Source organism: Aythya ferina (genome assembly GCF_964211825.1).
Source record: "Aythya ferina genome assembly, chromosome: 5".
Classification (NCBI taxonomy): Eukaryota; Metazoa; Chordata; class Aves; order Anseriformes; family Anatidae; genus Aythya; species Aythya ferina.
In genome coordinates, this window is record NC_140301.1 from 42,943,740 (window position 1) to 42,966,985 (window position 23,246).

The following is a 23,246-nucleotide window of genomic DNA, read 5'->3' on the forward strand; positions in this document are numbered from 1 at the left end:
ACTCCACAAAAATACCGGGTTTGCCATCTGGTGGAGATCCTCAAGAACAGCAAGTAGCCTTCGACCAGGACAGGCAGGTGTTTTTGCTTCCCCAAGTGCAGCATCACCACGAATAGGTGCAAAAACATTAGGCGAGGCATCTGATGTCAATCTAGTAATTAAAGTAGGAATGTAAGCCATGGGAAAGGTGGGAGAACAAAAGTCATAAAACCCTGTTACAATCAACATATGGGCATCATTAAAAAAAAAGGTTGAAAGGTAATTAAAGGAGCTATAATGACAATAAATTACACTTATCTCGTAATAAAAAATTTAATGCCAGTTTCTCCTGTGTCATTCTTTCATTTTCATTCCCAGTTCCTTCTCCGTCTTTCTCATGTCTCTCCCATAATTTCTTCTCCCCAAATCTGCCTTTTTTTTTTCCTTTGTCCTCTGTCTGTTCTTTTCTACATTCATGTACCCCTTTTGCTCCTCTCCATCCCCTCTTTTGCTTTGCTCCTCTGTTTTGTCTCCTACATTTTTCTATTTAACTTTGCTTTTGACAGATTTGTTGTAATGTCCCCAATGAAGAACCAATGGAATTCCTGCCAATTCCATTTGGTGCTTGTTCACAAAACCAGAGGGGACGCTTCAAAGGCTGATGCTGTGGGGGAGGGAGGGCACAGGAAGCTCATTGGGACAGCATCTAACTTTTGGCAAGTGTTTATTTAGCACTCAGCACCGGAGTCTTAACTCTAAGATTGAAATCTGCCAAGTTATGCCAAGTTATATGATAATATTAACAATAATAGCATGGGGAGAGTTCTATATTTGTACCTCTTTAATAGCACCCTTTTTGGAAAGCCAATCCTCCTGGTTTATTTGTGTAAGAAACAAAAAAGACTCCTTCAGCTAGGAAGTGAATTTCAAACTGTTTGTTAGCTGATCTTTTGCAGGGAATCCTCAGAAGCAAACTGGGTGGTTACATTTTATGTCATTTTCTCTGTCAATAATGAGCATCTGTCAGGATACCGGGGGAGTTCCCACAGTAATTTAAACTCGGTTTCTTTGTTGGTGCTTGCAAAGATTGAAGGCACATGGGTGTGTTTTAAAATGCGCTCTGAGCTGAACTAAAGCTGGGTAATAAAAGCAGAGTAACAAATCATGGCTGTGCTGTTTAGTTCACAGACATTCATTTGGCCCTGCAAATTAGCAAAGCAAGTTTTAGGGTCATTTCTGTAGGTGTTAAAAGCATACAAGAATATTACGGAATCACTGTGCTTGGGTTTCAGTTAAGATCAATCCCTTCTGCCATGTCCCTGAGGGATTTAGATGCAACAGAAAGGTACAATTCTGTTGCATGGGAGAAAGCATCTCTTGCAAAGTGCAGAGCCCAGTTCCACCATCATTTCTTGCACAGTCTCTCAAAGCTGGCAAGGGTGGTGGTGGAGAAGGTTGAAGGGATCTGCTGTTGTTTGGATCCAGCCTGTAGCAGAGTGGGCACACAGCAAAAGGAAAGGGATGTTGCAGGCTTCAATCTACAGAAAAGCCCACGGAGTGCCAGTGTCCTGAGTTCAGCTTCTCATGAAGTATTTGTCCTTAAGTAGGCTCTGAACACAGCACCAAATACACAACAACAGAGTGCAGTGCTAATCTTTCGTTCATGGTACCAGCTCCAGCTTGGTGACGCACAACAGAGCTGCAACACTAACATGGAAATCCCAGATGGCATTCAGACTGGCTGTAACAAACAATAATTTCCACTTGAATAGCATGCAAGGAACTCATAGCGCATTGCAAACTTTAATTAATCCTCACAGTCCAGTTGGGATGCAGAAGGATTACATCCCTCATCGCTGAAGGAAAGATATCTCCAGCACAAACCATGGCAACTCTGCAACATTATTCAGGAATTTCTGCCAGGATGCATACTGCACTGAAACTACAGGGGAATTCAAGTGGATAGAGTGAAGAGAGAAAGAATTAAATACAAACTGAAGCTCAAAATCAGCATTGCATCCCTCCCAGCACCAGGCCATGAAACAGAGATGTTAAACAGCAGGCAACTTACCACCACCGCAACCACTGCATAATTTCATACCCCAGTGTTATAGGTACTGATTGAGCTAGATGAGTATTGGCAAAAGTGTTGTTTGAGCAATTGCGGGGGATTCTAGCAGAAAAGCCGAAAGCACTGCCGAGCAGCTAATAAGTGGCTGTTCTTCAGTCACGCTGCACTCAAAATAGCTTTCCAACAGGGGAAAAAGCAAATTCTATTGGCTTCAACACCTGGTTGAGCAACTTAATAAGGACAAAATTGAAAGTTAGAGCTGAATCATTATTTATTTTATAACTACATCTTCATCACACAGTCCACTCCAAAATGGGAGTTATTTCATTTCAAATCAAGCTCGTGCCAGCTTTTTCTGTAGGCTCATTCAGCACAGAGGTGAGGTGAAGGTTCGTTGAAAACAATTTCTGACAGCAGCTGCTTCAGAGGAGGAGAGCAATCTGCAATCATGGAAAAGAATTTTTTCCCATTCTGCCTTGCCTTTCCCAAATTGTATTTCTTAAGTGTATTTATAATGCACCGAGAAAATGGTAGTAGTGCAAAGACTGTACTTAGTAGTATTTGGGTAACGTTGATTTCCAAGCAGTACTTCAAAAGTGATGAGCAAACAGTTATGAAAGCAAAATGAAAAGAACACAGAAAGCAGTTTGTTCCTCTTACTGAAATTACTTTCTATGTATTTGTATTGTTTTACCTCTTCGTTTTCTTTTCTCTGATATTCAGCTGTTCAGATTAAGCTCAGTCTAAACTTAAGATGATTTCTTTAGCCTTTACTTACAATTATACTTCCATGAGCCTTGGTAATCACTGGTGTCTTCCTCTGTTGTTTTTGTTGTTTGTTTGTTTGTTTTTCCCCGATAGGACCATACTTTCCTTAAAGTACCCCAAATTGGGCACAGCATCCCAGCTGGGGCATAAACATCTTGAAGGAGAGCTGAAGAATTGGTAGATGTTTTGTAGGTGATACCACTGGCTAAAAATTGCAATAAGTGTTTGCTTTTTTTTTCACAGCTGCATGACATTATTTACTCCCATTCAGCCTATGATGTATGCTAACATCCAAATCTTTTTCTGCCATGCTGTTACTTAGCTTGTCCTTCCTCACCTTTTGTTTTTGCAGTTCATTATTCTTGCCTAAATGCAGTGACCTGTTTGTTTTTAATGAGTTGCATCCTCTCAACTCCTTATGGAGTTGTTCTACAATGCATACCTGTTATGTTTGATTGACAAAAATATCTATCCACAGTAATTATGAATAAATCAACATGCTTGTTTTTTTTTATTTAAAAAGAAGCTGGTCTCTTCTCTAAGGAGAAGTCTAGCAAATGAAATCTTCTCTTTCTTTTTTTTCTTTTATTGACACAGATTATCATTTTTATCCAGTTTATTTTTCAGATAAGGGAATTCCCGCTGCCTCATTTTTAAAAAGACAGACTTCAGAAGTCTTTATTTGAAAATACAGACTAAGGCACTTAGATTTTTGCATTCTAGAATCACAGAAGGGCATACAGCCTTTTGGGTTGTTATACCCAAGTTTATATCTACCACCATGCCAGTCTGTAAGTAGACATTACAGTAGAAATCCTGTCTACATGTTGCCCCATTTTCCATGCATTTGTTTCTTTTTTTCTCTTTTTGAAAGGGTTTCTCAGAAAAGAAAACATATGCAGAAAAGTGAAGGTATTGTTTTTTGTTTTTTTTTTTCCTCATCAGAATATAAATTAGGAGAAGGACAGAGAGAAACAATGAAAAATAAGAGTGAAATGATGCAGGAAGAAGCAACAACTTCCTTCAAAACATTGTTTGTTCAGATTTCTTCAAAATATTTCATACTCAATTTGTTTTCTGTTTCCCGTTTGTTCTAATATTTTGTGTACATTAAAGCAGTGCAAATGTGAATCTCTGTTCAACATAACAAACCTTTCCAGCAGGTTCAGGCAAGGGCTTCTGAAAGGTACAGTTGGTTCCCCATGCTCATCACAGTGGGCAGAAATCCTTTCTCTCCCACTCCATCCCCATGCAAGTCAATATTGCTCTCCTACTTACTCAAGCTCATTATAGAAATCTTTGCTTATATGCAGCAAAATACAGTTTTTCTCTTTTGTAATTCAGCTAATCTGTTGCTCCTCCTCAATGACAAGATACACATCCAAATCAATATACTACCTTTCTCCTCTCTGAAACTGTTCTTTACAAAATAAACATCAGTTTTGTGTGAGAAAAAGAATCGAAGGAAGAAGGCATTCTGCAAGTTAAATGTCATACTTTCTCCCACTGGGTACTTCAGTTTTATAGATACTAGTTTTTGTAATGAACGGTGAATATTAAGAAGACTCTAATGGTGGCTTTCAATAGTGATATTTAGGAGGTTCTTTCTCTGGTTTGCTCTCCCTTTTTGTCTTTATATTTTGTGCTTAAGTGCCTGCAAAGAAATCATTATTTTCTGTTAGATGTATAATCACAAACCTTGCAAGGAAATTTGCTGTTTTCCAAACGGTGCAGAACTAACTTCATTACCACATTGACTTATTAGGTATATTTGTCAGCTGTGAAGTTCCAGCTTCTTAAAAAAGTCCCTAGCCAATATTCCCTTTGGAAAAGATTATTTTCAAATGATACAATGGCTTGATGTACTATTTCCATCTTTACTCCACGTTCTTTCTTGCTGAATGTGACAATTTATGGGAGACAGGTAAAATGCACAGAAATACACTCAGTGCTTGCAGTGGAAGGATTCTTGTATGTATTTGTTCTGGTTTCTCTAGTGTCAGATCCTCAGCCTCCTTTGAAGTCAGTACCAACATATACAGAGGGTCTGGAGCCTCTCTGCAAAACTGCCTTACCTCAGCCTCATGGGAAATCAGTAGGAGCTGCAGGAGCGCAACACTGCTAAAAATGCATATTTTGCAACCTTTTAGCAAGTTTCTTCCAAGAGCCTCAAAGCTGTTATAATATCAGAGGCAGTCCTGAGGAAAAGAAGAATCTGGGTCAGCCAAAGTTTCACTGCTCTCAAACATCTGGACTGGATGAGCCTACATCTGTAGCTAAATATGTCAAGAAGTTCTGGATTCCTATTTCTGTTCACTGATCAATAGGTGTCATCATATGAGGTGTCACCTCAGTGTTCAGTCACACAACTGTCTAAGAGAAGAAACTTACTTTCTTTGTACAAGGGAGACTTCTAATGAGGTACTGGTCTTGTGTATAGAGCTAATTGCTTTAAACACAAAAGCAATACTCATCCTATTAGACTTGCTGAAGATCTAAGTTCAGTTTCTGTAGGCTGTGTGATCTTGGAAAGTAAGTTGGATCTTACCACACATCTTCTTCACTCCCAAAGATGGGGATATTGCCACACCTGCTGTATGTTACAATTTGGCACCCCTAGGAGAAGGACTCTGTGTCAATAAACATGCACAAAAGGTGAGAGTGTGCTCAATGTCTCAAGCACTTACTGCAGGATATAATATACATAGTGCAATTTACAGGAAGAAATTACAGACCAGATATTTAGAGTGTACTTCATTCTTTCCATCATTTAGCAGATGAGAGAAAGTTAGAGCAATGGAAGTATTTTCTTAAGACCCCCACAAGGAAGTCAGTGAGTGATACTCTGAGAGGTATTAACTAGAATTCCATTTGGTGCAGCTGACAACACTATAAGGAAAAAGAAGATACTGTAGATAACTGTATTTGCCTTCAAAGCCCAGAAAACTCTGGGTTGTGCAGCATTGGATAAATCTCTAGTCAGGACTTGGTATATGTTGCAGACCCCATCCATGAAGAGTGTCACTGGCATTTTGGTATGATTTTCCTGATCTTTTCCAGATTTTTCTTAGAATAAAATAATTATTTTCATCACTTCTGCTGTCAAATAAAAGGACATTCGTATGTAAGCACATTGCTTCACTAAAAGATAAATACAGGACATGCAGGTGGTATAATCACTGGTGCCAAGTGGGAGCTGCCAAAGGGCTTCTTCATTACAATTAGCAGGCTAAGTTTTTCCTGCTGCCAAAGTGCACATGCAGCGCAACACAGAACCAAATACCAAAGTGTACGGACAGGACAGGACAGCATAGGCCTGCACTTTCTCAGGTTAGGTATGACAGATCACTAACTCCTTAACATACAATGCTCTTCCAGTTAGAATCTCTGTAAAAGTGGGTGTGCATGTGAACCCTCATGAGACCTCATGTACACCTCAAATTGTATGCAAGAACACACCTGGAAAGAACAAATGCCAGAAAAGTAACAAATGCAATCAGAGTGCAAATGAAATAAGGTGGGTAAGAAAAGCTAGTTTTCACCACTGTATGTAAAATTTTCAGGCAAAGAAAATTAATGTTTAAAATCAATGTGTTGCTGCTTTAAACATGGATTTAACTAAACTTATAATGAATTGTAAATAAAGGAAAAGACTGTATAACACAAATATATCTGAGTAACACATATGCTTACATACCTGTTTCAAATCATTTCCTGTTCAGCTTCTTTGCTGCTTATAGCATTGTGTAGCACCTTCTGGTACATATGGTATCTTCAATGGAAAGGTGTTGTCACCTACTGTAATTGCACAGATTTCCCCTGCAGGAATTCAGCCGTACAACTACATTCAGAATATAAAAAAATGTGTGAATTAAAAATACAACTTTGCTTTTTTGTTGTTATAACCAAGCATTTATACATATATATATATATTTCCCCTAAAGTAAAGACAGGAAAGACAGAAACATAGGATTATCTGAGCCTTCTGTATATCATTTATAAAGACTGCCAAGTGTAGAAAGGACAGTGCTGCATGTTATTTTTTGGTTCATTCTGGTTATTTAACCCCAGTTTAACAGATAAACCTTATTTTTGTGTCACCTGTAAATACTGTTATTGAAACAGTTTATCAAAAACAGGGAGATGTTTCCTCTCTGCAGAATTCATCACGTATTTATGTGTTATGTGAAGCAACAATTTTATACTGAAAATACATGTGCAAACTGTAATGCTGCCATCATCTCCTACAGAAGCCTCTTAAGTTTTATGTATGCCACCATCAGATTTTGGGTGTGTTACGCATACAGGACGGCAGCTGAAGCTGGTTGAGAAGATCTCTTGAAAATTTACAGCAACACAGCTATCCACCCTGTTGCAGAGTTACTTCCTGTAACCCTTCCCAGTTCTGGAACTCTTTCTTGGTGGTCATGTTTCCTTTTTACCTTTGTCCCCACCAAACATTTGTTTTTTCATGGCTTTCCCTGTGGCACTGGGCAAGAAAAATTAAATATCAGTCTAGCTTTGCATTGCTGCAGTTGTCAATAAAATGCCAGTTCAGACTACCTTGGCACAGATGCCCCCACACAGGCAGTTCATCTCTTACTATTAGTATTATCCAATTACATTATTATTTCTAGGTCTCTAGATTGTGTCCTAATTGCACCAGGCTTTTTCTCTGACTAAAGCTGGCCTTTTTGTGTGTACATAAACTGTTCTGATTGATGAGGTTGATTCAGGGTAACAGATTCCTACCCTCAGCCTTCTGTTACTAGTCCTTTTTTTTTGCAAGGGGATATTCCCTGCCTCCGCTCTGTTCTTTTAACTGTACACCCTATCATCCCCTCCCTCGGTTCTGTAATATGATTCAAGTTTCAAAAAAATAATAACAACAACAAAAAATAAATGCTCTCAAGTATCAAAAGAGACACTCTTTAATATTACTCCCTCATTATTCAGTTGGGGAACTGAGATACAGAGAGATTAAGTGATTTGCCAGAGGAAAAGGAAGAAGGATGCAGGAAGAAAATTTAGTTCCTCTGAGTCACAGTTCAGCATCTTAAATAGAAACCCTCTTTGTTCTGACTTCACCTTACCTCTGAGTGTTGCCCAATCTCTTTATGCTCAAACTTTCCTCTTCTAGGCTGTATCTCTTCTCATTTCAAAGGGAGACTTTCTTGTCACACAGGACAGGCATGAAGGAGATTAAGGGGTTGTTCTAGCCTTTTCATCTCTGGAATTTTTCTTCACTGCTACTGCTGCAAGCTGCTGCATATATCACTAGCAAAAATGATGTCCTGGAATCACAGCTTTCGCTTCGCTGCCAAAGGTGTTTTTTTTTCTTTTTTTCTTTTTTTTTTTTTTCCCAGTATCATATTTGTTCAGCATACTGTTTGTTTGCTAGCTCCTGCCTGGCAAGCTTCGTCTACTTGCTTTGTGCATAAATGCCAGGGATAATTCTGAAGGCTCAGCATGATTACCAGTTGGCCAGCTGCCATGTTGGTCTTTAGGATTTAATTTTCCATCCACAAAATGGCATTTATTTATTTATTTGTATTTAAAACGTTCCTCTGCCTATTGTCTCTAGATGTACAAACAAAAGGTTTTAGCTAAATATATATATGCACCGTCTGAATTAATGCCCACTAATGAAAGCCCTTCATAACCAACCTAAGCACACTAAGCTCTCCTACATCTTTACATTATTCCATACTCTTCCTCAAAGTCCAGAGAAAAGATACATTCTGCAGTGTGACCCACTGCTGAAAAAACTTGGAAGATGGCACTCTAGTAGGGAACAAAATTCCAGGACCAAGTATTGCACATTCCCACTTTCAGTTAGATTAGCACAAAGTGCAATTTTTTTGTCTCCTTTGCCTGAGGCAGAGAATCCTCTGCTGAGTTTTTTCTGCATGCAGCTAGATACTGTAAAATATATTCACGGTAACAATTTCATTCAAAAATACCTATGGTCAGAACTTAAAGTTTCCTTGAATTCTAAAAAATAAAAACGCATCATCTTCTGCATGAAGGCATGGAAGAGGAGATTATTAAATTGACATGGACAACTCTGCAGAGCCTTTGTAACTATTCTTAAAATAGTAATAGTCCTGTATTTTTAAAACTTAAGTACGGGTACAACACTTCCATCAGTATATCAGATGTATGGCCACTAAATAATACCGGAATATCACTCATGATAAAACAGTAACCGAGAACTCCAAAGCAAACTGCTACTAACAGCAGGAGTATTACGATGCTCCAAATCACGGAATCGCAGAATTACAGAATTGTCTAGGTTGGAAGACACCTCCAAGATCACCTAGTCCAACCTGTGCCCTAACACCAACCAGTCCTCCACTAAACCATATCCCTAAGCTCTACGTCTAAATGTCTTTTAAAGACCTCCAGGGATGGTGACTCAACCACTTCCCTGGGCAGCCCATTCCAATGCCTAACAAGCCTTTCGGTAAAGAAGTTCTTCCTAATATCCAACCTAAACCTCTCTGGTGCAACTTTAGCCCATTCCCCCTCATCCTGTCACCAGGCACATGCAACGGAATAATTTTATTTTATTTTTTTTAACCAAAGGGAGCAAGTTCTCCAGAAGATTGGCTTCAGCAGACTCTCGCAGTAAAGAGAAGCATGCCTGGGATTTGTTTTCATTCACTACCACCAAAAGTGCAGCTTCCTCAGCATATTCTAGTCCGCCTTTCATCTGCACAATGCAATTTCTCTGAACTTTCCTGAGCTTGTCAAATTCCTCTAATACATTCCTTAACTGGTGAATTCGGAGCTTTTCTTGCTTATACACATTCTCCTTCAATGCCAGTTTGATTTGCAGGTGTTCTAAATGCCCCTCATTTTCAAGCATATTCCTCACTCCTACTACATCTTTCCCTTTATACTTGTTACTATCCCAGCATGCAGAAATCCAGCATGGTCTCTGCCTTCAGTTGTTCATTGATTTTTATCCAGATCTCTACTCTGCTGTTTTACCTGTTTGATCTTGTTTTCTCTGTCTTTCAGTTAGATTCCACTCCGATTCTGGACTGATCCATGGTCTACAGCAGCCCTCTGATAATCTAAAGTTGTCCCACACCTACACTATTTTATTTGTACCTCTATTGCGGCTATTTTAAAATTAGGAGCAGCCTAGACTAGCTCTATACAGCACTGTCATTGCTACTTTCACATCATCCCCATCCTCCGATGCTCCAGTTCCAGGGCAAGCAAAGCAGGCTGTGTAATGCTGTCTACCCTATTCTCCAGTGAAGATCTGCAGCACCTTTAGAGCGGCTGTGTGTTAGAATAATTAATGAGGTTTCCCAATCCAGCTCATCAACCTTCAAAGTTTTTTCTGCATGTCAGCAGTTCTTCTGCTGTTGCTATCAAGTGTCATTTCCAGGGCAGAGCCTGCAGCTTCCATTAACTCGGCACATTTCCACACCAAATCCTCCATGCAGCGTGTTGTGCCTCTCAGCGCACGTACTGCTTCTATCTGACATGACCTGTAACAGGCTGTGTGCATCCCCGCGCCAAACATCTCATTCTGCATTCTCGGTGGCTGAAGCACTCCAATGACACCACAGATCCTGTTTTTGTCGCAGTCAGTAACACCATGGGAAAGAAAAGGAAAGGAGAAGGAAAAGCAGGCATTCATTAGTTGGAGCCTGGGCAATACAGGAGGATTTTATTCAGCTGCAATATGGTTTTGTCTGAGCGAGTTTCAAAGGTGAGCTGTATTAATACCAAGCTATTTTCTTCCCTTCTTTTTTTTTTCTGCTTGCTGGTAATGTATCTCCCTGTTGTTAGAAACCAATTAGCGGGTGTATGGCACTGCAGAACCAGCAACATGACTTTCCAAAGGATCTTTACTTTCTCTGCAAATTCTCCTTCACTACTGTTACATAATCCCCTCCTTCTGGATGAGCTATTCTTCCATTTTATGCTGTTCTAGCATGAAATTACAAAGCCCCATGTTGCAAATTAGATCCCTGTAGGGATATCATATGTATCAATAACCGCAACTCCAGCTGGCCTCAAAAAAATGACCTTTTTAAATGCCTCAAAAACTGCCCTCTTGAATGAGACTGTCCACTAACCTCACAGGGGAGAGAAGGCAATAGGGGCAAGGAAGATTGTCACATGTTTTGCATTGTAAAGTTTGAACTTGTCAGCCCCATTTTCAGTGTGTAAATTCATTATTGCTTTTAATAAGTTTGGGACATACAGCAGCTCTGACTCACTTTTATTAAAATATCTTTGAGCAATGGCCCTTTAAACATGCCTCACAAAAAGAGTGTGGGGAGAGAGAAGAAGATTCGGAGATGTGCAGTGAATTTTTATGGAAGGAAAGCCTAGTTAGGACAGGAGGTGATGTCCCAACTTATTTTAACCCATACAGGATTTGTTCATCACAGCTAAGGCTCACTAAAGCAGCACTCCACCGGCTTCATAAAACCCAGAGAGACTTTGGCAAGTGATCATCACTGAAAATCCCTGCTGATGACTCCTCACATGGCTTCAGGATACCTCCTGAGGACTCCCTGTGGCTGTTTCAGATGTGCAGCCTCCCTGACTGTGTTGTATACAGATGCGGGAGAGAAAGACAAACTCCTGTAGACAACAATGTGGGAATATTCCAATTTGAGGGGGATAAAAAGGTTCAGCTTTCAAAACGGAAGTGAAATGCTCCTTGGACCAGTGTGGCTTGTCATAAAACTGGAAAAGAAATATCTACATTCAACATCAGTTCATCTACTGGAATTATGAGATCAGAAATCTGAAATTCTAATTTTCTATTTGAAAGAAAGTTGGAAGGCCAGACAGTTACACCACAGCCTGCTGTATTTAAGGGAGTATTCAGAAGGTTTGGGTTGGCTGAAGTAAAATGCTCAAAAGAAAAATGTCGTGTTGAATAACACGGAAATGCATAGTTTAAGCTCAATCTATATTCAACAATATTACTACATATGTCAAAAGGAAGCTGGTGAAGGAGGGAAACCAAGATTTGACCCTAAGTTAATTTCATGTTCCCTTTGCTTTGGACTGATAAGCACCAAATTAACTTTGTGCTAATCAAGAGGTTACAAAATATTATAGAGATGGATGATAACTGCTGATTCTGGTAAAAAAAATAAACACAATATTTCAGTAGTTCAACTTTTCATGTACAAAAGTAGAGTCTTGAGAAGCCATTTCCTTCTCTTCTCTCTCCCATCTCTTCCCCCTCCCCAGTGCTTCACCATATCCATTCAGAGAACAGCGGGAGAGAGAATCAAACAGAAAATCATGTTGTTCTGCTTTCCCTTTTATCACATTCAACACTTGACCCAAGCAATCAGGAAGCAATTAAAAGCTTCTGTTTCAACTCCCCATCCTGTTCAAATTCTTGCCCTCATTTTGTTTTCTGAAACTTCGCTCTTTTAAAAGCTTGCCAGTGTGTGTGAGTGTGTGCATGCACGTACAGACACATGTATGTCCTTGTTCTTTCAGTCAAGTGATATTATAAAATGTCTTTTCATTTCTAACAGGGTTCAGTCCTCTTTGTAACAAACACGTCCTTTAACAAAATTCTCAACCTTAGTGCTTTTCAAAATGCCTCTAATGATTTCTAATTTACTGACATTTTCCCTGAGCCCCTCATCAATTTGACTATTCAAATTGCTAGCAGTGTTAATAATTCCTCTGTCTCCAGCAGACCCACTGTAGACCTTGAAATCCCTCTGCTGCCTCTGCAGACAAGAACACATCTGGTTGCGCATCCATACCACACTGGATCAGAGTATTTATTAGCCTGGCAGCCGAGTCTCATCACCATGCAGTATGATGATTAACGGCTTCATTTTCACCATTGCTATCCAGAAGGGCCTCTCACGGGGCCATTTCCTCCCCTCACTTCTGTCTTACAGTGGTGTAATTCCACTGATTTCAGCACATGGAGAACAGCATGAGCACAAGGGTCCGTGTTTCTAAGGGTTTGTAGGGAAGATTTTGAGAAACATTTGGAGCTAGATGCCAAATTTTACTTCCATGCCTTTGAAAAAGTCCAGATGTCTGTACTTTGGGGGAGATTTGAAGGGGAAGCAGATGGAGGCTGACCTGTCTTCAGACAAAAGCCCAAATTTCCAAAATGGCCCGATGTGTGCTCTGAGCTGAAGATAGAGAAACAAGCTGGATATGACCTTGCTGCATGTCAGCTGAACTGTGCTAATTGCTCTTACCCTGTGGTACATGAAAGGCACTTGGAAATGGTTCATCTATAAGGGCAGTTCAGCCCTTGAAATGTTTTGAATTTCTAGACAGAGCTCCCATGCAGGGGCTGCTTTCCAAGTCACTTACTTCAAAATTTCATGGACCGAAGTGCTGATACCCATGGTGGTACATATGCAGCTAGCAAAGGATGGGTGTGTCTCCTAAAGCAGACCCTCCTGCCTGTACACACAGAACACAGACATGAACTGCATCTGCTGACACTGCCCCAGACAATGAAAATAACCAAACTCAGACAGGGACCTGATGGGCTGCAGCAGATAGTTAGGAGAGCTGTTGTAAAGCAGCAGTGCTGTGGGGGAGAATCCCTTCACAAGTGTAGCCCAGCAATTAGAGCATGAGGAACTTGGTAAAGATTTCTAGTCTTTGTTTTAACCAGAAACTTCCTCAAAATTGATTTACTTAACTCTTCTGGGCCTTGGTTTCCTTGTTTGTGAATCTGCAGTTGAGATATCCATCTTCCCAGGGTGACGTATTTAGCTTATGTTTACAAAATGCTCTGTGATACTGCAAGGGAAGTTAATGAGTACAAGGAGTGCTTTCTGTATCTACGAGAATGTAAGGTGCTTTACTTCACCCTAGTTTTGACAGAACACTGGAGGTGAACCAGATCAAGAGGACAGTGTAAGTGAATTTTTCAGGCTTTTTATCTGCATGTTCTGTAAAACCGGGGCCTTAATAATTACTGAGCAGCTTGAAAGAGTGGTCTCAATGCCTCAGGGGTTATGGATACGCAGGAAAAGTTGCATGGATCTGGGATGGTCCACAGCAAACAGAAGGCAGCCTCTCTGAGTAATGTTTGCTCCTTGAAAAAACAATTTTGCTTCTGTGAAAAAACGAGTCCAGAGACAAATCTGCAAACATAATGGCAGGATTAAGTTTCACATCTCCACTCAGGTAGCTTTCTGAGGAAGACAAAAAATATGGTTTTGCAGATCTGATGATTTCTGACATGGACTCCAAAGTTCATAATGATTATGAGGTCCTAAAGTAAAGTTAATATGCCCTACATGGAACTAATTTCATACATCCCGATGCAATGCTTTTGAATTATATCACATAGAAGTGATCAGAGCAGACTTTGGTCCTTACTCAGATGTTTTATGAAAACACAAATTATGAACTTCTGATCTAGATCAAAATCTAATAAAGTCACCAAGGAATAAAGGTAAGTTAAAGCAGCCACACCTTCAACAGCTGATAAGCAGGATTCTGAGCTGTGAAGGAAGGGCCAGTGTTGAGAGAAAGAGCAGCACTGATCTCTTCTGCTGCACTTAACTTCTTTGGGAGGCCAGCCCCATCTATAGGGCTACCAAGGGCAGCAAAACATTAGAAACAACTAATTGTCCAATCAAGACATGTGGGTGATGCCATATTGGAGATCCCTTAGAGTCGCTAGCCCTGCTTCTCTGCATCTTTCTCTCAGATGCTGCTGACACTCCATTGCCGAGTGGATCTGTATCCCCATATGCATTGATTTGTGATATTAAAAATAGCTCCTTCATGCTTGAAGGCTGAGTGAAGAGAGAGAGGCATTCTTTTGTTCCATCGTCTCTGGAGATTCCCCACAGCCACAGTGCCTTTTCAAACAAGCTCAGAGTAACATGTTAGAAACTTATTCTCACACTAGAAGGAGGCAGTCAACATAGAATATAAATTTGTTTAAAAAAAAAAAAAAAAAACACAACACAGAAGATCAAGGTTTAAAGCTTTTGATACTGCCATTGTGTTACTGTAGAATCTTGATTCCTATCCCCTATTCTGGGATATCCCCTAACTGGGGGAGGGCCACCCTGTTACGGGGTGGTAACAGGAGATGGGGACATCAGCTTACTGACTCCCCGCTACTTCTGCTGCAATTGCTCCCTGTGCTGGCATGTGCCAGCAGATGTCCCAGCAACCATGGGTTTGCTCTGTTCCTCCTCCTGTGCAGCCCAGCTCTGTCCCCTCATCCAGCATGGACTGAAGTCCTGTTCCTCCACTGCCCCAGCTGCTTCTCCCAGCTGCATCCCAAGCTCTCTATCCAGGCTTTGCTTTTGCACCTCTATCAGCTTCTCTTACCTTTTATTTTATTTTATTTTATTTTATTTTATTTTATTTTATTTTATTTTATTTTATTTTATTTTTAATTCTAATTCCCCACCATAATCTGATTCTTTCCCAGGGACTGAGTTTGCAAAATTAAAAGTTGACTCACTTAAAGAGACCAAGAAAAACCCAATCCAGTGTCCTTCCTTTACATACAGTTTTTAACTGCCTGATTAGAACTTCTCACTGGTTCTCTTCTTCCTTTGTAGAAACAGGAAAAGCACTCATTAATCTTCCTCCGTTGCATTTCCACATTTCTGGAGAATTTTAAATCGACAAATGGGGCCTTTTGACCAGTTCACTTTCCTTTGCAGTATATTTTCTCGATTCCTTTTTACCTTTGAGACCTTGTGCACTCGAGCTATTTGCAACGTCTACTTTATACTACACTCAGCTCAACTGATTCGGCATTTCAGGCTTCACAGCTCCTTGCCCATATCCTGACTCAGGAGGCCAGACCTTAAAACACAGTCCTCAATATTACGAGTTCACACAGGAATTACCTATGATTTTATATTGTCTCTGGTCTATCCCTGGCTCAGCTTAGTTTCATGTCATCATTCTCATCATGCTCCTTAAAATAGTCTGCTTTTTCCATCTGGGAATTAGAACTAATGAGAACAACTCTAGAAAGTGGACTCTGCCTTGGCATGAACAACCAGAAGGTCCTCACAAGTAAGCATCCCAAGCTACAAACCTGCTGGTAAGTCCCCATCCCATCCCAGACAGCTAACAACAGGCACAACGTAAGGTTCTGTCTCCTGTACACACTTCGATGATGTGAAACGTGGTGTGAACCCGTCAACGGAAAGCGAAAGAGAGCCCCAGTTCTGTTGCATCTGACAGAAGTGACAATGGGGACTTGCAGCTTAGTGAGCCTAGTCTACACAGGAAACTAAAGTAATTCTAAATTAACATGAGTAATTAGCAGCCTTAGATAACATAATTGCTATGCAGAACTTCCCAGTTTTAGTTAGCATTCTGTATTAACTACTATGTAATTATTAAGGCACCATACTCAGCACCAGCAACTTAATTATCTTTAGTATCACTGCAGTCTCAAGCTTGAATGCTGATGATTAATAAAACATAATTATTTACGTTGTAATTGTGGCATTTTAATTAAACTGAAAATGCACTTCGTTTGCTTTTTGCCACGGTGTTAATTTTTTAAATTAAGGTCAAATCTTTTTGTCAAGCATTTTTTTTATCCCTAATTGCAAGTTAGATAGACTGATCTCTTGTCATCTTAAGAAACCTTTGTGACTGGTGGTGACAAATGAGTCTTGGGGTAACAAACCAGCCTTATTTCTACAGAGTTGTGTAATCCCAGTCCTAATAAACAATGACTTGATGTGTTATTTCTCTTAAGTAACTCCAATGCATGTAAGCTCCATTTAATTTTCTTTGCAAGGATGAGTTTGTTATTATGTACATTATGAGAATACTTAGAAAGTCCCACTGAGACCAAAGAATTTACGGACCAACAAGACCAAAGGTGAAAGGGGAAGTGTTGGCTTATGGAAGTGAAATGATCTCCTCATTGTCACCTAATAAGTCACTGTCAGAGACAGAAACAGAGTCAAGGCCTCCCAGCTTTTATTTCTGGGCTTTGTATGCTAGATCTATCTCATCACTCCTCATGTTAGCAAGTTTAGAAATACCAAATGTGTGGAGGTACTTATACCATATTTTCATAACAAGGCTCCTGGCTTTAGAAATAATAAAACTTTTTTTTTTTTTTTTTTTTTTTTTTTTTTTAATGCATTTTTGTAACTCCTCTGACTTCAGAGGACTTCTTTCTGATTTACACTAGCACAAGATGGATCAGGTCCAAGATTAATAGCTTTCCTCAGAATGCCCGAGTGCAGTTAAAATTTGCTTATGTAGTGGAAGAATGATTTCCCTGCCATTACCCAGAAAAAATGACTATGAATTTTCAGCAACCGGACCAAGTTCAGCCCCAGTTTTTGCCCTCTGAGAGACTCATAATGCTAGCCACTGCAAACTTTATAGGTGAGTTTCAATTTTTTTTATACACAGTCAGAATATAACAACTCAAAATGTCAATGTGTTTGCCTTGGGGAGAATAGGAGGGAGAATTATCTAGTCCATTTCAGGGATTATTCTTAGTTGTGCTTGCTGCATTGCCATATCTTCCAAGTTACAGGACTGGAAGCCTGGAGGTGAAATGGCTTAGCACTGGATCAAAAGCCAGGTTTTGGGAGCACAGTGAGAGTGGATTTGTCATGAAGACTGACTGAAAGCCATGCTAGACAGAAAATGAAGACTGGAAATGATCCAAGGGAAAAAAAAAAAAAAATCTGTCTGCTTAGAAAAGAAATGGGTCATGGAAAGGAGGATGCTCGGGGCTGGTCTGCTTAAGACAGAAGCAAGAAATTAGCTGAATTCTGAAACTAAAGGAGGTTCTGTAGGAAGAATACCTGAAAGGTGAAAAGGGGGAAGAGTAGAAAATGTTATAACTGCAGAGCCATTTAAATGTGATTTTAACCTCTGTCCTGGGCAAATCTGAGACCTATGTGTCAGCTCAGCCTGGCACAAGAGGGAAACAGCTGCCTGCCAAGAATGGGGCAACCTTGCCTGTCTATAGAGATAGTGCAAATATCTCTGGAGCTGTATCTTAAACACTTGATGAAAACTTGAACAGGTGTTTAGCTATAGGGACCCACGGTGCAGATTTATAAGCATGTGCCCATCATTTCTAGCTTTTACAGTGGTCTGGTAAAAAGGCTAATGCCCAAATCTCTTCCCCATCATTGAGGAATAAACAAAACAAAGCATAAAAAAAAAAAAAAAAACAAAAATAAATAAATAAAATACAATGCAAGAGCAGATCAACAGGTAACAAATAAAGACAAGAGCCTTATGTGAGAAAACTCATATAAGTCTTTCCATCCACCTTCAAATTCCCCTTCTACATTTGAAAATCCTCATTTTTTAAGATGTAAATAGCGGTAATTGCAGGGCTGGATGCTATTCTAATTTGATTCTTCTGTTGTAGCTTCTGTGAAGCTTCTGTGGACTTACATAAGCAAAAGAAGAGTCACAAAGCCCCTTGCTCTAGGGATCACTTGGCTATTGTTTTTGCTGCAGATCTCTTAATCTCTGGAGATTATTCTTCAGTTACTTAAGCATTCTGGCTGAATTTCAAGACATTGTAATAATGAGCAGGGTGAGGACAGGGGATTTGTAGGCATTAAGAGAAGCACTTTCATTTTGTCCTGAAGTAGACATATAAAGTTAGGGATGGCAGCTTGATTCTTGAAGCTATTGGAGGCTTTGGGAATGACAGTACTTGCCAATTTAGTGACAAGATAACAGAGCTGATTTATGCCAGCTAAGGACTGAGCCAGATTCTCTAGTGCAGCACAGCCATCATGAAAGCGTCCTACACGATGGCCTCATTAGCTTGGAAAGATGTCAGCTGAGTTCTACTGCTTAGGTAAAACAGAAGGATGCTAAAACTTTTCTCAATCAAATTTATTATACATATTTTCATCTGCATCAGGTGAGCAGTGTGCAACTCTTTCTTTCAGAGGTAATCTCTGCCAGAGTAATCCCTATTTCTATCACTTCAAGATTACTTAGCTGTTTTACCCTTTGCATGGGGCTTTACCTTAATGCCCCTGGGAAACTCCAGCTGAGGAACAAGTCTATGACCAGTTTTCAAATCAGCATCATGACAAAAATATTATACCAATATTCTTGGGTCTGCAGCAGCTGCCACTAGGTTTCTAGATGGAGTTTAAAATACTTGGATCAATCTGTAAATCCCTAAATTTATGAGATATGGTTACCAGAGGGACTGCCTCTTGATTCCTTTGCAACTGTCCTGACGGAGATTTCTAGGGATGCTTCAGTGGGAATTCTCTGAGTATAAATAAAGGAGGTCATGGACAGAATGCTTTTCACGGGGATGGGCTAAGTGCTAGAGGTACCTGGACAGAGTCTATATTTTGTAAAAAAAAAAAAAAAAAAAAAAAAAAAGGAATTGTTTAGAGCAGTTTTACTACAAACCATAAATATCTGTAGTCCATAGGATAGGAATGAACAGGAAGGCATGAGTCTATGCAGCAGCTTTTATGAACTGATACATATTTAGGGCTTTGAGGCAAGAAGCAGAGTACTGATTTTCTTGTGCAAAACAGTTGCACTTAGGTTTCCTACCCCAATATACATGAATCCTTGGCTGGCACAACTGCCTCAGCTCCCCTTTAAGTCCCTCTCCCCAAAGAAAACTGTGTGGCTTTCCCTGCTATGATTTCTGGGCATTGGCTGTGGTACTGGGGCATTCTGCAGCCATTGCTCGTGGCAGGGTGGCCAAACTGGCCCAGCTATGGTGGAACATCAAAACCTCGCTTTATTCCTTTCACCTACACTAGGGAGTTCTGAATCTTGCTATACTGAGGAACCATCCTTGAGGATAATAAACAGGGCAACTGGAACAGGGTGTGCAATCAGAACGCTTTGTTTGCCTTGCTTAAATTGAAATGTGCAATCTATGTATAATATTGGGTCCAATCCACTTTCACCTGAAAATCCCCATTTAGCTTCTGTGGCTCCAGATCACACCTCCTGAAAAGAACAGCCACAGCAAAACTCTTACAAGAAATCCAAGCTAGTTAAATGTTGACAACTGCTGTGTACAATACTAGTATTTTGATAAAGCGGACAGAGCTACAGAGGTATTATCTCCATGCAATGAATTATATAGATCTTGAATGCTTTGCATAATTGCTCAATATTTTTCTATTACTTTCATCTAAAGAGCTTTTTATTACAACTACTTGCACCTCCGCATGTTGTCTTTCATATAATGTTTGGTATGTAATATGCTTCTAATTCTGAAAAACTAAAAAAAATTAATTAAAAACATAAATAAATGATCCTATTACATGGTTGAGCATATTCACCTTCCACTTCACAGAGTTTCTTCAGAAGAAGGAGCATTGCAAAAGGTCTCAAGATCCACATTTCATTAAACAAGTAAATACAAAGACAGTCATACTAAAATTGCATGGAATATTAAACCACATTTCACTTGAGTATAAACAATATTAGGTTTTGATATAAGCCATTATCAATCAGATGAGTATGCACAGTGCCATTTATTTTATGCCCAATTGCTTTTGCCACAGTTGTTTTCTTCATCAACTCTTTCTTGGTGAATTCAGAGGCAAAATGGGAAAGAAAACAAGCAGACTGCACCGCACAACATTACAGTATTTTGCACATGTTTCTTTAATTTAGGGCTTGGGTTTTTTGTTTTATTTGTTTTAAGTTTAGTTCACTTAGATCTTTCCGACTTTTCATTGATTTATGATTCCTATTGTCATGGCAACACAGAAACTCTGCTCCACCTTTCTTCTCCGTTAGCCTTAATATGAGCCATTGCCTCCCTGGGCATTCAGTAGTCTTTTGAGTGTCATGCTAGTCAGGAGCTGAGTATTCCTGGGCTTGGTTCTCACTGGCAGCACAAACCTAAACAAAGCATAAATCAATGCATTTGCTTCAGAGAATGTTGTCTACAAATTCAAGCAGACATTTGGCCCCTTTTTGGCAATACAGCTAGCTGCTGGACAGCACATGAATCATAGAACACCCTGAGTTGGAAGGATCCGCAAGGAGCATCAAGTCCAACTCCTGGCTCCACAAAGGACCACCCAAAAAACAAACCATATGTCTGAGAGTGTTTGTCCAAACAGTGAAGTTCAACAAGGCCAAGTGCAAGATCCTGAAGCTGAGCCAGGGCAATCCCAAGCACAAATACAGGCTGGGTGGAGATTTGATTGAGAACAGCCCTGACGAAAAGGACTTGGAGGTGCTGCTTGATGTGAAGCTCAACATGAACTGGCAAGGTGCACTTGCAGCCCAGAAGCCTCCCGTCCCCTGGGCTGCACCAAAAGCAGCATGGGCAGCAGGGTGAGGGACAGGATTGTCCCCCTCTGCTCTGCTCTTGTGAGGCCCCACCTGGAGCCCTGCATTCAGCTCTGCAACCCCCTGCACAAGGAGGATGTGGACGAGGACATACTAGAGTGAGTCCAGAGGAGGTTTTATCTCCTGATCTTGTGGTGCCCAAACCTGCACACAGTGCTCAAGGTGAGGCCGCCCCAGTGCAGAGCAGAGCAGGACCTCTTCCCTCAGCTGGCGAGCAGTGCTATGCCTGATGCACGCCCTTGTTGTCTGTCAAGGCTGGCTCGTATTCAAGTTGCTGCTGACCAGAACCCCCAGATGTAATAACTGTGGACTTAAGGAGCCCATCTGGTTTTGGTGGATTTAATAAATAATCGCTCTGAGTTCTTTACAACTAAATACCAACTCTTCTATTCTTTTTATATAGGCCAGTTTGAATTTCACGGCTTGGTTCCAGAGTACAATCCCCTGTTTGCTGCCTAGGCTGGAAGGTAAGTAGTGGATGTTAAGAGGATGGCCTCATGCTTAAGGTAATCAATGATACCTTGAGAAACCATATTCTTTCCCTGCCCCTGTGACAGTTCTCAGATAGCATGCTGCAAGATAAGAAGTCACATATTTGACATGGGTTCATTAATTACTTCCTACTCCTCAAGTATCCGATCAGATGTGCTAAGAACTTGCAGCTAAAATTAGCATCAATGAGAACTATTTAATTTATAATGCCCAACACAAAGTGAATAAACAATTTGCATCTAAATCACTCTGTCTCAATTTCCATCTGGAGAATGTGAATAAAAATAACTAACAAGAATGCTGCGGGAGAAAATGTGTGAAGTATTGGCGTGGTACAGTGATGAGTGCCATGGACAGGAAAACCAAGAGGGAAATTAATAATTGTATTTTATAAGGATTTGATTAATATTCAGCAAATACCTGACCTGCTAACCAGTGAGCAATGAGAATAAAATTAACATTTGTTAGCTAAAAGTAAACACTGTCAGACTAAAAGAGGTACAGTCACCTGAAAATAAAATTTTGAACTGAGATTGTGTTGCACTACAATCATCTTAAACTCAGGAACTTCCCAACTTCAAGCTGTCTGGCTTTGCAACCTTAGTGATGAAGCTAGTGCTGTTTGTATGAAAAACTGCAAATATGCTGCTGAGTACAATTCCAAAACATTGTAATTGTAAAAAAATAAGGACTCAGCCTCTATGTAGTATGTAAAAAGACTCCATGTTTCATCCTCAAACTTACAGCACATAATCTTTGAATGAATTTTCTTATAACTTACAAGTAAATCCATTAAGTAGATTAAGTGAAATTAATTAAAAACTGGGTCCTAACAGAGATCTATCATCTGTGACTCTTTTGATTTGGATTTGAATGACCTTCCTTACAAATAACATAGTTACTTTCAACATTTCAGATAACAAAAAATTACCAAAATCCCCTCTTTGAAGACATTAAATGGAAATTAGCAATTGTTATGATTATTTAGGCCAGTGACACACTTGAGTCAAGTTAGCATGTGTCAGCATCTGGGGAGATAGAGTGAAGGAGTGAAGGAGGGGTCTGAATGTCTCAGTCTGCTCAGGCAAAAGCACCTATAAAACTGTTAGCTGGCATGAGGACTCACAAGGGTAAGAAACTGGCAGTTTAAATGCTGATATAGCTGAATAGTGGCTGCCAGGAGGACACTGTCACAAGGGAAGAAAAACAAAACCACAGCCTAAGAGACTGGCAGCTCCTCCTACCAGTATCCTCATATTCTCTTTTCTATATGCCCAGAAGAGATGGGAGTGATGCGGGCTTCCTCAGAGCATGCTGTAGGAGGAAAAACCTGGGTTAAATACCATGTCTGAAATGAATGTCCCAAGAGTGAAGTCTAAGTAGTGTCTGTTCTCATGCTGCTGCTCTTTAAGGTGCCTTCAGACAAAAGCACAGTGAACATGACAACCTTTCTAGAAAGACAAAGGGACTCTAGCATACTCTCTATATTCCCTGTTTTCTCTCTCTTTTTTTATTTTTTTTTTATTTTTTTTCCCATAGTACATCTTCCATCTGCAGATCTTTGGAAACAGGCTGTGTCTCAATGCCCCTGTGACCAAGCTACTGCGTGGAGCAAAGA

General features: G+C 40.1%; 1 long non-coding RNA gene across 1 annotated transcript; it reads right to left on the bottom strand.

The window, feature by feature from the left end:
* Positions 1-339: 339 nt before the first annotated feature.
* Positions 340-2,902, bottom strand: LOC311437383. Its single transcript, XR_014693432.1, has 2 exons — positions 2,829-2,902; positions 340-1,720 (listed from the first exon to the last, which is right to left on the bottom strand). It is a non-coding gene; the product is annotated as an uncharacterized lncRNA (long non-coding RNA).
* Positions 2,903-23,246: the final 20,344 nt, after the last annotated feature.